A 14,253-nucleotide genomic window follows, 5' to 3' on the forward strand; every position below is an offset into this window, starting at 1 on the left:
CACAAACCTCTGACTGATTTTATCATACAGTTAGGATGTGGAATATTGTGCCCCTAGACTTGCAGTTGTTCAGTCATGAAATACTTTGGCCCAGTAGTGAATGGGGAAGCTGGTTTATACCAGTTCCAATATGTCTACATCCCCCGAAGTTACATTTTTGGCTGCAAGGCAGAGAGGCTCAACCTGGTCATATTATCAGTAGAAATCACTTAGATGGAACCATTGAAGGGTGCAGGGAAATCCTTCGAGGAGGCAGAAAGTGGTAGTTGTCTCCCATCTATGGGCAGTTTTATCAGGTGACACAGATGGTGCAGTCTGTGTTGGACACCTGTTTACCACCTCTACAGCAAATGGAGAGGTGTCTCACTGCATGGCTTAATTGAAAGATCATGATATTTCTTATCATGCTACCTGATAATCCATATCCAGTTTAATGAAACACAATGGCAAGATGGCTTACTTTGAAATGTATGTGTTTAACACCTTTATGTTAAAGTTAGCGATTTGATTATGTGCTTGGGTGACTCAGTCTAAAACAAAATTAAGAAAAATTATGAAGTCTTATGTGTTAAAAACGAAGTGCTAATTTTTTTTTTCCGAATTTAATGGCAGATAGAAGCTTTGTGATACAAAGTCATACAGCAGAAAGTCGAAGGTGTATTTTCCAAATCATGCGTCATCTTTACATTAATTTTTATTGCTTCTTACTGTTGAATCAGCTACTACTTACTATGTCAACATTTATTCAGAGCTACCATTAAATGGCTCTTTATGTATTTAACTTCAGCTTTAGTGGCAGAGAGGTCTCCTTATTGAAAGCTTTCTTACCAAGAATGTTAAAGAAATTAAAATGTTACACCTGCTGCAGACAAATCCATCTGTCCAGAGCTGATACAGAGCTTAAACTTTTTTTGCTTTGGTGTGTTTATATAAGGCAGCAGTATTTTTAGTCACCATTGATCTATGTATTTAAACTGTATTATATTCTTTGTTTCACAGTCCTAACTATAATACCTGAGACTGATTTATCTTTTTAAAGGTGACATTAAACATGGTCAAAAAATGTGAAAGAACCAAAGGCAGCAAGCCAGGTGGATAATAAATGAGAACAGATTAGAGTACGCAGAATCTTGCAGAGCAAAAGCAGGGTCATTGTGTCCTATTTATATAATTCTTTCATTCCCAGTTAGCTGTGAATGATTTTGCTTGGAATATCTACCTGAAGAACACTTGTGAGAAGATAGGAAGAGAAGCTTTATAGCTTTGCTTCCTTTTACTCAAATAAAAAGCTGTATATTTGACTGACAAAGGTTGTACTAAACATAAAAAGCTTCCATTTGGATTTTTTTTCAACTTTCTACCTTCATAATTTGTTTTTATTGTTCAGGAGTTTTGGTAGGATCTTTTGGTTTGGTGGACTAATTTCTTAGGAACTTGTTTTCCCTGCTGTTTCTAAGGTATTCAGGGGAAGCTCAACCTTTTAAAGCAACAAACAAAAGGTAGTTACACAGATGAGCTCAGTGGTCTGGATCCTCAGAGTTGTTTAAATTCTTCATCGTCAGTTTCAAAGATTTCAGACTCCCAGTCTGTAACAAGGAAAATCTACTTGACATAATGATAAAAATAAATCTAGCTTTTTAAAACTTATCTTAGCTTGGCAAAAGAAAGAGAATAGTAAAATTAATTCAATCTTGCCTTATAAAGCATCAAGGAAAGCATTGTCTTTTGTTTACTGTGTAGTCTTAATTAAGAATAGTGATGCATTGGAATACTTGGTACAATGGGTTAAAAAACTTCACTATGTATCCAGGCCAAGTGATTACAAGAAAAGTTCTTTTGCTTAGAACAAAATAATGGGAAATATTGAAGTCATTAAGCAGTAATAAATTGATGACAGTGATTTGGAATCTTTTAGTTATTTTCAGTATAGCTACATAATTTGCTGAAGTATCTTTTGAGGACTTCAGCACAGGAATATGAATTGATAATTGCTACTACTTATTAGTTGCATAAAGACACCAAATTAATTAGTTGAGTAATTGTGTACAGTACTTGGATTTGTAATGGACTACCCTGTCCAAGTAATTATCCAAAAAGGAGAAACAGTGAAGGAAAAACAAATTACATATTTGTAATTCAATTTTAAAGATTCAAAACTTACACTTGGGTATTCTCTCTCAGAACAGCAAAGTGGTGAAACATGAGCTTCCTTTAGGGTATGGGAGAACTCCCTTAGAAGTCAAGAGGGCTGCACTGTTTGCTTTACATTACAGAGGTATTTCAGTTGTTTGCTGTAGTGCCTGCCTTAATACTGGGTAGGACTTACATTCCCAAGTTCCTCCATCAAGCAACTGCATTTCAGGGAGCACTTGCCCTCAGTTAACTTCAATAACCTGGCTTGTTTGGAGATAGTGGCATGTGAGAGTGGCACATGATCCACTGCAAGATCATGTCCTTCAGGATGAAGAGTGACTTCAGTGACATACAGATGTACCAAAGGATGAGTTCTCTATTATATTCACATTAGCACATACAAGTTATTTTGATAAGAACATGTACTTAGCTTTGTAATGTTATTTGACTTCTATCATAGACTAAATTAATCCACGAGTTCTATTTAAGTTCAGCAAAATTAAGAGAAACATATGCAAAGTCAAACCTATACTGAAGCTACTTTGCTGAAACTGCAACAGATTTGTGAACGAAGTTTTACTATCCCAGAAAAATCTTTGAATCCAAGTGTTCATAAAGAACTATACAGTTTATGTCTGCTCAAAATCTCCATCAAATCCTTTCTCTGTATTTTTCACCCTCTGATTAAGCTTTAGCACAAAAAAAAAAAAAAGTCTACTTGTACTTGGCAGCCCTTGAACTTAATCTATCAGCACCGGCATGTGTGTTGCACTGTATACATCACATCTGCTTTGAAGCAGTTCTCTCATTCCTTCAGGAAAACTTCTTTATGAGCATCTGAGTACTGAAAAGAACACATATAACCAACTGGCAGATGTTCTTAGTAAATCATTGAGAAGCTCACATTAAAAACTAGCCACCTGTGGTTTTATCCATTCTTTTCTCAGTATCAATAAATTATTCAGAACACTGAAATGTCTGTTTGAATTTATCAGTACATTCTTGATCCCAGGTTCTAGTTTTCCAGGACTCAAAACAATAGGAGAATCCTTTATATGTAACTGTGAATTTGTATCAAACAGCATAATCTCTGGCTGAAATAACATTTTTTTAGTCAAAAAGAACCCCTTTAAAATAAACGAGGTACTCAGGTTTCATTCAAAACTCTAGGTTTTACTAGTCACTTTTACCTTCAAAATAACAGATACCACATGCCAAATACACAGGTCTAAAGCACTCCTAATATAGTCCTCTTTAGAAACAGACAGAAATTTGCTACCTACAATTTCTAACAGGTTCAGTTTTCCTTTCAGAAGTTGTTCACTGATAATAGGAACACAAAACCTGCTTTTTCTTACTTGTGCTAAGCAGCAGTGAAAGAATTATGTGACCAGTTCCTACTACTGAGAGCCTTGCATAACAATTACAATTCTTTACATTCAGTAACAGTCAAATCTAGGGTCTCTTATGTTTTTGTCCTCTCGATTCTTGTCACTGTGGCATCATTAAGCTAACTGAAAGCCCTATGGCTTTTTGACCCTTACCCAAATTCAGGTAAACCTGAGAAGATAGATAGAAACCCCAGGGTGATGAGGGAGCTGGCAAAGAGCTCACCAAGTTGCTTTCCATCATTTACCAAGAGTCCTGGCTCACTGCGGAGGTCCCAGATGATTGGAAGTTGGCGAATGTCACACCAATCCACAAAAAGGGATAAAAGGAGGACCCAGAAAACTCCAGGCCGGTCAGCCTGACCTCAGTGTCTGGCAGGGTTATGGAGCAGATCATCCTGGGGGCAATCACACAGCACCTACAGGATGGACAGGGTTTCAGACCCAGCCAGCACGGGTTGAGGAAGGGCAGGTCCTGTCTGACCAACCTGATCTCCTTTTATCATCAGGTGACCCACCTGGTGGATGAGGGGAAGGCTGTGGATGGAGTCTACCTGGACTTCAGAAAAGCCTTTGACACCGTCTCCCATAGCATACTCCTTGAAAAGCTGTCAGCCCATGGCTCAGACAGGAACACTCTGTGCTGGGTTAGGAACTGCTGGAGGCCCCCAGAGAGTGGTGCTGAATGGTGCTGATCCAACTGGCAGCCACTCACCAGTGGTGTCCCCCAGGGATCATTGCTGGGCCCAGTTCTGTTCAATATCGTCATCGATGATTTAGATGAGGGGATTGAGTCCACAATTAGCAAATTTGCAGACCACACCAAGTTGGGGAGAAAAGAAGAGGGTGGATCAGATGGAAGGCAGGAGGGCTCTGCAGAGGGACCTGGACAGACTGGAGAGTTGGGCTGATTCCAGTGCGATGAGGTTCAACACGGCCAAGTGCCAGGTCCTGCACTTTGGCCACAACAACCCCATGGGGAGCTCCAGGCTGGGTACAGAGTGGCTGAGAGCAGCCAGGCAGAGAGGGACCTGGGATTCTGGATTGACAGGAAGATGAACATGAGCCAGCAGTGTGCCCAGGTGGCCAATGGCATCCTGGCCTGTATCAGGAACAGTGTGGCCAGCAGGTCCAGGGAAGGGATTCTTTCCCTGTGCTTAGTTCTGGTGAGGCCACACCTTGAGTGGTGTCCAGTTCTGGGCCTCTCAGTTCAGGAAGGAGATTGAGGTGCTGGAGCAGGCCCAGAAAAGAGCAAGGAGGCTGTGAAGGGATCCAGCACAAGTCCTGTGAAGAAGGGTTGAGGGAGCTGGGGGTATTCAGCCTGGAGAAGAGAAGGCTCAGGGGAGACCTCATCACTCTCTACAACTCCCTGAAAGGAGTTGTTGGAGCCGGGCGGGGTTGCTCTCTTCTCCCAAGCTACCAGTAAGACAAGAGGGCATGGACTTAAGCTCTGTCAGGGGAGATTTAGGTTAGATATTAGGAAAAAATTATTTACAGAGAGAGTGATCAAACATTGGAATGGGCTGCCCATGGAGGTGGTGGATTCTCCATCCCTGGAGGTTTTTAAAAAGAGACTGAATGTGGCATTCAGTGCCACGGTCTGGTAACCACAGTGGTAGTGGATTAAGGATTGGACTTGATCTCAGAGGTCCTTTCCAACCCGGATGATTCTTCAATTCTGTGAAATTAACAATTTCTGAATGCACGCACATCTGCAGATCAAACAAATGATCAGAGCTCTGGCACTTAGTTGAAATCTGGCATTAGGTACTATCAGTAGTTGTAGTTCTTAAAAGTTCTTAAAATTTAAACCAGCTCCATCTGTGACTAATCAGCTGCCTCCCAATTGTATATGTGAGAAGGGAGATCAAATAGGAGCTTGAAGATCACCTGGTCCTCATAAAAGCCTGCTAGAAGCTTGGCTGGGGGGTGGTGGTAAATAGACAAGATAGATTTTGCAGGAGGGTTTGGTTTGAAAGAGTGTGATTGATACCTTAAGTTTCTGATTTATTTATTCTGTTCTGAAACAGTCAAAATTTCTGTCTGTGGGAAAAGGGCTAAAGTTTTGTACTGTTAAGTATTTTACCTGAGTATGGTTTGATAGAGTTACTTTTTTCTTTCATATAAGCAGATTACAGAAATTGCTACAAATAACTAGGTCAATATGTAACTAGGTTCTTGCTCTGATTCATCCTGTCTTTTTTCACAGTAAAAGAAGCTTAGGGATATTAGTGAAGTTAGGTGATAAAAATAACATACATGGGAGCATTTTCTCTTGTAATGCAAGTTCTCTAAACTCTCAGCATAAGAAGAAAATCGTATCTTGTCAAGGATTTAATCTTCCCTTTTTCCACTTGGCAAAAGAAAGCTTTAAGAGTTTTCATAGCTGCTTTGAATTCTGAGCTGAGACAGGTACCTGCCAAATTGTCAGAAGGGTAAATGTTAAACCACCGTATGCTGCTTCATGTTTTCTGAATGTTAAGCTCCCTGAGCCTGGAACTACCTGGAAATTACCCTCTCTAGTGCACAGTAGCCTCATGTACTCTGACTAGTTAAGTGTCCAGGGAGTGGGATACCCAAAAATTTGTCTGAAACTTTGCTATTATCATGTTACAGAAATTAACATGTCTTCATGCTCACACATAACTTGGTAGCTCTGCTTCACTGCTAGAGTTAGGAGAGGGTAATAATGTATTGACATAAAAAGGGAATCTGAGTGGAGAGTGGAAATAAAATGCATCTCCAAAAATCAGCTTACTCTTGATTGATGTTACTGAAGAAAGTTACACAAGAGTGCTGTGAAGAGTGAAATGGAGATGTCGAGGTTGTGATGTAAAATAAACCAATTAAACCATGCTGTTTGATATCAGATGAAGTCACACATGATGACCTAGTCAGATCAACAGCACTGGCACATAAAAGCAGAAACTCCATCAAAACCATATGCTACCTGTGTTTAACTCTCAGAAGCATAATACATTTAGAAGTGAGTACTGTGAACAAGTATTGTGAATATGAGTATTGTGAACTCGTCCTCTATATTGAATATAAGCAAAATGCCCTGACAGAAGTATACAACTTAAATCAGAGTCTTAAAAAATGATCAATAACCCTATATAAATAGGGAAGAGGAGGAAATAATTTTTTATTTAAAATAAATCCAACCCTTGTTGCTATGTTACAAGTCTTTGGAGCACAATCATGCACACATGGAAATCAATGTCAGTTCTGTTTTTTTAGTTTTCTTCCTGTGTCATAACTCTCATAGTTCCTGGCTGGGAAACAGATGATAACAGAGCCAAGTCTTAATAAACTCTGAGTGGGGTACTCCAGCTGAACAGAGCATATTTTGAACAGAGAGAATCTGTAATTGCTCATAGCAGAAATTGTAGACTTTTATTAACTGTATGTTGAGCCTGGAGAGTGTGTTAAGGCACTTGGAATGTGTGGCATGGAAGCCAGGAGAGTTTCAGGAGACACTGTGGCTGAGAGAACACATTTCTGAGGCATTACTTGTTCTACCTCTGCAACAAGTGATGAGGGGGAGAGAAAACAGCAAGATCAGTATCACAAGAGCATGACTTAGTTCTTCTGGATTTTGCTGAGGCAGAATGAAACACTCCTGACCCCAAAGAGTTGCCAGCCAAGAGAAAAAGCACAGGAAATACATCGAATCACAGAGAGGAACGTGAGGAAATGGGTTTTTATGCAGAGTAGTAGGCAGGAATCCCACTCAAACCAGTGTCTTAACTACCTGTTCACTTTGCTTCCTAACTCATGGAAGCACTGTAATCTCCAACAAGGGAAAAGAGATCACGTACAGTGAAATTAAGATCTGCATGATGAAGATATCAGCTGCAACCAGTTTATATCTAAAAAACAGTGAAAGCAGTAAATTACTATTTCACTTAATTTCTTCTTGGTTTCACTTCAGCAAGTCTGGGGGAAGGCCAACAAGATGATTCAGGGGCTGGAACAGGAGCTATGTGACCAGAACCTCAGAGAATTGCACTTGTTCATCTATAGAAAGAGAAGGCAGAAAAGACATGATGACCTCCGAAAGCCTTTTCAGCCTTTGATTATATGATTGCAGGAACAACAGCTGAAAACGATCATAAATGAGACTCTTTCAAAAGTTTTATACTGAATGAATTTAATATGAAGCATCATGATACTGTGAAAATAAAACAAATACCAACACTGCTGTGACACATTTTGGGACTGAAGATGAATTTAGATGATGGATCACGGTCCTTAGCTTATGTTTGACAATGCAGTACAAAGACAACAAAACCCCAGCTGTATGGTTTCAAACAGCCACAAATATCAGTATAGTTAGAAAGTTAGCTGTTCACAAAATCCCCAAAGGGAAAATAGACACTTTCCCCTTCTTTCCAAATCAAATACACAGAGCTTCTATTGTACAAGCATTTTGTTCATTTATTCGTCTTTCTAGCACTTAATCTCAAAGCTTGTCTCTGCAGTTAGATTTAGAAAACCTTTTGAAGTTCTAAAGATTACTGCAATACCAAAAGTGTAAGCCAAGTGGTTTCTTAATTTTCCCAAATGGAGCCTCTGGAGGTATTCCTCAAAATATGTGTTGTAAACATGACCCATCAGCCTATATCTGTCTAGATGGACATGAGTATAACAATTAACAGTGATGTTTTCTCTTTAACAGTCATATTTTCACTTTTGCCCTGATTAATTCCAACAATCTCCAGTATCTTTATGATCTGCTGGATATTCATGAAGACTTAAATCCTCCTCTTCTCCATTAAGTCTTTCATCTGAATATTGTTTAATAAGGTAGATTTGCAAAGGTTGTAGCAAAAAAAGAAGCCTCTCTTTGTCTGCCTGATTAGGCTGTAGAAAGGCAATTGAAGCACTCAATCATCTCTACCCAAAATTATTACCATTACTTTGGGTAGATATCTTGGTTTTATTATTATAATTTAGTATTTTATAATGAAAATCATACGTCTATACAGGTCTATTAACAGACAGCAGTGACTATATCATACATTTACATTTATTTATTGAATCCCACTATTTTTTCTTAAAATCTCTATGCCGATATTTCAAGGCAGATGTCTTGTATTTTTTCCATAACTCAGTTTGGACAATGACATTCTTCACACAAGACTTCTATGCATTTAACCCAAGAATATCTAAGGGTATGGCTTGGTCCTGAAGTATTTGCTATGCTACTATTTTTCATCAGTATCTTCTTAACATTAAAATAATCATTATTTTTTATAATTAAAAAAAATAATTAAAAAAAATTAAAAAGAATTAAAATAAAATAAAATAACATTTAAAAAATACTGTTTTCCTCCTTAAATCAGAACCAGATTAAATACAGTATTTTGTTATCTGTACATTAAATTTGATCTTTTTGTAGCTTCCATTAAAAAAGAGCTATATATGACTCTACATTTTCCCTCAAAATAGATTCTTTGAAGCAGTTTTGTTAAATGCTTTTATGCTTGTGAATAAGCAACTAGTCTTTTGTACACTGGAATCTGCTCTCTCACATATAGGTTTCCATGGGTTTACTCTTTAATTTAGAAGATCTTCTAGAAAGAATAAATGGACAAAACTATTTGTCTTACTAAACTAATAGATATTGAAAGAGATTGGATTTAATTCATTAACTAGGTCTTTCTTCTTTTTTAAGGAAAAGTCTAGGTCAGCAATTTGAATGTCAACACGGGTTGTAAGGGAAGTCTCTTTACACATGTAGCTGCAACTCCTGTAAGACAGCAGAGACCTTATGAGGGAACACACTTTTTAAAGTGTCTGAAGCAATTTAAATATGATCCATGAATGACTTCACAGTGGATTAGCCCCTAACCTTTAACTTCTGTGACATTAGTCACATCTCATCTTGACATCTATAATGGGATATTCTCCTATTCAATTGCTTAAAAAATGTCCGGTTTGACTTCAGATTGACCTCTGATGAGAGCTGATCTCCTTGAAAGGGTTTAACAGTTGTAGATTCATTCATCTTTCTGTAAGGCAATAACAATAGATGGAAATTATTTATATACAGCAGAAAAAATACTGCAAATTTTCTGAGATTCAAAATAACGAAATAAATGTTACTGGGCTTGCTTCATTCCTTTAAATCTCTGTAAGCGTTTCACTCCAAGCAACCACAAGAAATAATTCCTTGGCATTCCTTCAATCTACTAAAACCTCCCCTTATTGCAGGGAAAGCCCAACAGATTTCAAAACACAACTCTGCAATCCTATTAGGTAAAGTATTTAGAAGGATATCCTAAATATCTTTAAAACACAGCTCATAAATTATAGCTCTAGAACCTGGAATAGCAAATTACGGTAACTTTTTAATTAAAGACATCAATATTTTGCAATAGCATTACTCACGAAGTCTGTGAAATTCTGCATTCATAAATAAAAAAAGAGACCAGCATCTGGATCCACAGCAGATGATTTGTATTAATAAGCAAGGCCCAAAAAACCTGACCCTAAGTTGTCCCTTAGGACAACGGTTTCTGCCATTCATGGAACAGAAAATACTAAATGGTTTATACAGAGAATATATATTATTATCCTTGTTACCTTTGGTCCCCAACACCGAGTAGGATTTATTTCAATTCAGATATATTATAATAACAGGACACGACAGAATTGCTATTAGAGTTCTTTTATTAAGGAGTGAATGCAAATAAAAAAGGCATATATATAATGTGGTTGAAGGATGCTGAGCTTATTCTCACTGCTTCTCATTCAAACAAGTTATTTGAAATTAGAACACCACTAGCATGAGTCATGAGGACAAAAAATCATCTGGAAAAATGTTTTTTCTACAAAGGCTTTCTGAACAGATTACAAGTGTATATTTACTTAAGCCAAAGATTTTTTTTTTATGTCTTTGTGTTTGGGTGTCAAGTATGATACCATCTGTTGGTCTAGATGTCCAAGATTTGTGAAACTATAGGACAGAAATTTCAGAAAAGTCTAAAACTTGTCCTCTACTACATATGAATTCCTTAAAGATATAGTGCCAGCTACTGGTACCAGATATGCAGACACTGTGCATTCCTTGGGTCTCTACTTGACAGAAATTTGGAACAGTTGCCTAATTAATAATTTTTAAATATGTGAATTTTCAACTGAAAAATGCATTTGAGCAGCAGCCTATTAATATCCTTATTTAGTGAGAAAATCCAAACCAGGAACATTTCTAATCCATCACCCCAGCAGAACACTTTTCTCTCTTGTTGCATAGATACTTCCACTGATGATTAGGAGGATGCTAAAACCTGGTCAGGAAGTTTCTCATAAATGGCAACTGATTCTTATCATCTGTATAATTTGACTGTATTTCAGCAATCGCATGTAATCTATCCAGCATACTGAAGGGTATATGGCACCTTGGAAAACAGCTTTATGCACATACCATAGATTTCACATGGCCTCTGTCTCAGCAACCATCTCTCCAGTATGCTTAAAAAATGAAATCTGCTCACTTGAGAGGATCAGAATTTCTGTCTTCCTTAGCATGGAATTGTCTTTGAGAGTAACAATGAAGAACATACATACAAATCCTTTTCTCCAGGTGTGACAACTCTCTTGCATGAAGAGATTTTCAAATATTTTTTGCATTCTCTAAAAAAATCTTTTGAAGTAGCAGCTGTCTTAGTGAGTTATCATCTCACATTGTCTAACATCCACATTTGCTACCAACCTTCAGCTGGCACAAAGGACAGCCTTTGTGGCAAGGAGAACTATTCAAGTCACTTACGTGAGTTCTTCCTGGGGGAGGGGACCCTTTCCCTGCTTCCAAAACCAGCAGTGCATCAACTCAGAAGGCAGTATCTCACCTTCATAGTAAAACTTCTCTTCGTTATAGCGAGTTTCAATCTACCCTCTTCTAGTTTAAAATCCCTTTGTCCCATCACAACAGGCACTACTAAGAAGTCCATCCTCAGTTTTCTTATAAGTACCCTTTAAGTATTGAAAGTCTGCAGTAAGTTTTCCCCAGAACCTTCTCTTCTCCAGGCTGAATGACCCTGACTGTATCCTTGGGTCCTCAAAAGAGATGTTTCGTCCCTCTGAAGAACAGGTGTGAACTCTTACCTCAAATCATGTCATGCAACCAAAGTCATAGGACTTAGCAGACATCAGGAATTTTGATTTTAAATTAAAGAACCTCTGTCAGAATTATTTTTCCCTTTAAGAAGCTCATGCTTTACTGTGTTAGATGCTGTGCTGATTTTTAAAACTCGGGCTTTGCATGCATAGAAATTTTCCGTTCTATTTTTAAAAATGACCAATTGATTGCACAAAGTAGCCTGAGCTATAAAATGAATAATGAGGAAGAATGGATTCTCCCCCACCCTTGAATCTGAAAGCATTTTCTGTTTTGAATCTTTGGATCAAAAAAGAAATGGTATAATCATAATCAGTTATTTTTGTTCACTGCAAGAACAGCAGAAGACAATTGAATCTGTAGTTTTGGAAATAGTCTCCAGAAGTCTGTAACTGGGAACTAAAGGAGAAAGTCTATTTCTCAACTGTGAAACTGAAGACAACAAACAGATACATAGATTCCAGTCTGCTTTTTATTAGAAAGATGATATACTGCAGCACAGTTTTTAGCTAAATAGACCTACTATTTTGAAGGGACAGAAGGTTTTCAACATAAGCTGAGATGAAACTTATATTTATTATGCCTGCCAACTATCTAATTTAATTTAAAAAAAAAGTCAACCCCCCCCCAAAAAATATGGACCCCAAAGCCCCCCAAAAGCCTGATTTAAATAATATATTGTGGTGTCTAGTTAATAGATACAGAAACTACCAAGATACTAAGAAATGAATGACAGCAAGTAAAGGTTCAATAAATGCAGATTAAAATGCATCTCTTGGAGGAAAGATGGACTAACCTCTACATTTTGACTTCATTCCGGACCTTTTATTAATCATTAAGGAGTAAGTAAAAATAAAATAAAACCCAAAAACCCACAATCCCCCAAAAAAGCAGCAGAAAAGACAGAGTAACTTTTTATGGGTAAGTTCATGGGCGATATGTTATGTGCCTCAGCTACACAGATCAAGATACATGTGGTAAAAGTTTAATTAATGAATAAGACTTGGAAGCCACTTCCCTAGAGATGGCTGATTCCACACACACCCCCCCTTGGCATCCATCTACATGGCAAAGATGATGCCCAGTTGCTGTTACTATTAAACTACCAACATTTAGGAATTGTTAACTCTTATTTATGCAGTAGGAGACAGTTTCCTTGTATGAATATTTTGACTCCATATGCTGTAAACTGCACCTATTTCCCAAATGTCTTTAGGTGTTTGTCTTGCTAATTGCCTACTGTGACATGGTCTTCACCTATGTGACCTGAAGTGGACAAGTTTGGTGTTTCTCTAATTTTACCAATGACTGACTATTTTGTTATTGTTTTTGACCTGCTTCTGTTTCCCTGTGAAACAACTTAGGTGCATTTCCACCAGCTGACTCCCTGTCCATCGCTCACTTTCTATCCCTGAATTTCTTCTTAATCACTACTGACCATTTCAAACAAATTTGAAAGAAGGCAAAAGTCTAAAAAACATTACATTCCTATAAATTTTGTGAAAATAGCCATCTGCATATTGGAAAGAGACTTAGATTAGCAGTCCTGTTGTGGGAAAGACAGATCAGATTCAGATAGGTAAGACTCAGATCAGCCCAACAGAACCAGCTGCACTCAGGTGGCTGGGGTGCCAACATAGCAACAAAGAGTGTGGCTACTTCTGTATTATCAGCAGCACATGTTAAATCTTCCCCAGCTGTTGCTTGTGTCCTGCCATGGTTACAGCTGCAACAGGGTTTGGGTGCTAAAGAACACAAACTATGAGAGATCAGCCCTTATTGCCATACTGGAAAACTCTTTTTTTATTCTTTTTTTTTTTTTTTTTTTTTTTTCTCCTTTCATACTTGCACTGAATATTTACAATGTCTAATCAGAATTAGTTTGTCCTATTTTTCTCTTCTAAAACCAAACAATCTTATCAACGTTCAACACATAACAGCACTCAGAATCTAACTAGATGTGTTCTCCTTCATTTGAACTAAAGACAAACAAAAAGGGAAACTGATTTCCAGAAATATATCAGCTAAGAATGTCAGTCAATAGTCCCTTTTATGAAAGTAGATCCAATGAAGACTCTATTTATAACATTTGAGTGGCATATCGGAAGTGTGATGATTAACTCAGTAAGTGACCAATATATTTGCTGAGATTGTACTTCCAAAACTGTTTCAACTTCAAGACAGTAAAATGTGTCTTATAAGAAGTTTTGAATCACATTTTCCCTTTACCTGATATAAAGATAATCATCTTCAAGAACCTTGCACAGCTGTTGAGACAATTATGTTTGAGGTTCTTTTATTGGTCTTTGCAAGTTACTATAATTACACCACTTAGAAGCCATTGTATGCCCAGTGAAGGCATGGAAGTCAAACTCCTCAGTGGAGGAGAAAGGGAGCTGTCTGCCAGTATCTCACCTGGCAAACCTGAAGACCACCCAGATCTGCTCAGCCAACTCTTTCTATTCCTTTCATTAGATAATTTCCCTTTCATTAGGAATGGAGAAATGCAGATCCATATATGCTGACTTTGTACTGAAGGAATCCCAAGCATCATTCCTGAACGCACATTTTCATCCTTCTTTTTTTCACAGAGTGGGACAGACAGCT

This window comes from Heliangelus exortis, chromosome 1 (assembly GCF_036169615.1).
Source record: "Heliangelus exortis chromosome 1, bHelExo1.hap1, whole genome shotgun sequence".
Lineage (NCBI taxonomy): Eukaryota > Metazoa > Chordata > Aves > Apodiformes > Trochilidae > Heliangelus > Heliangelus exortis.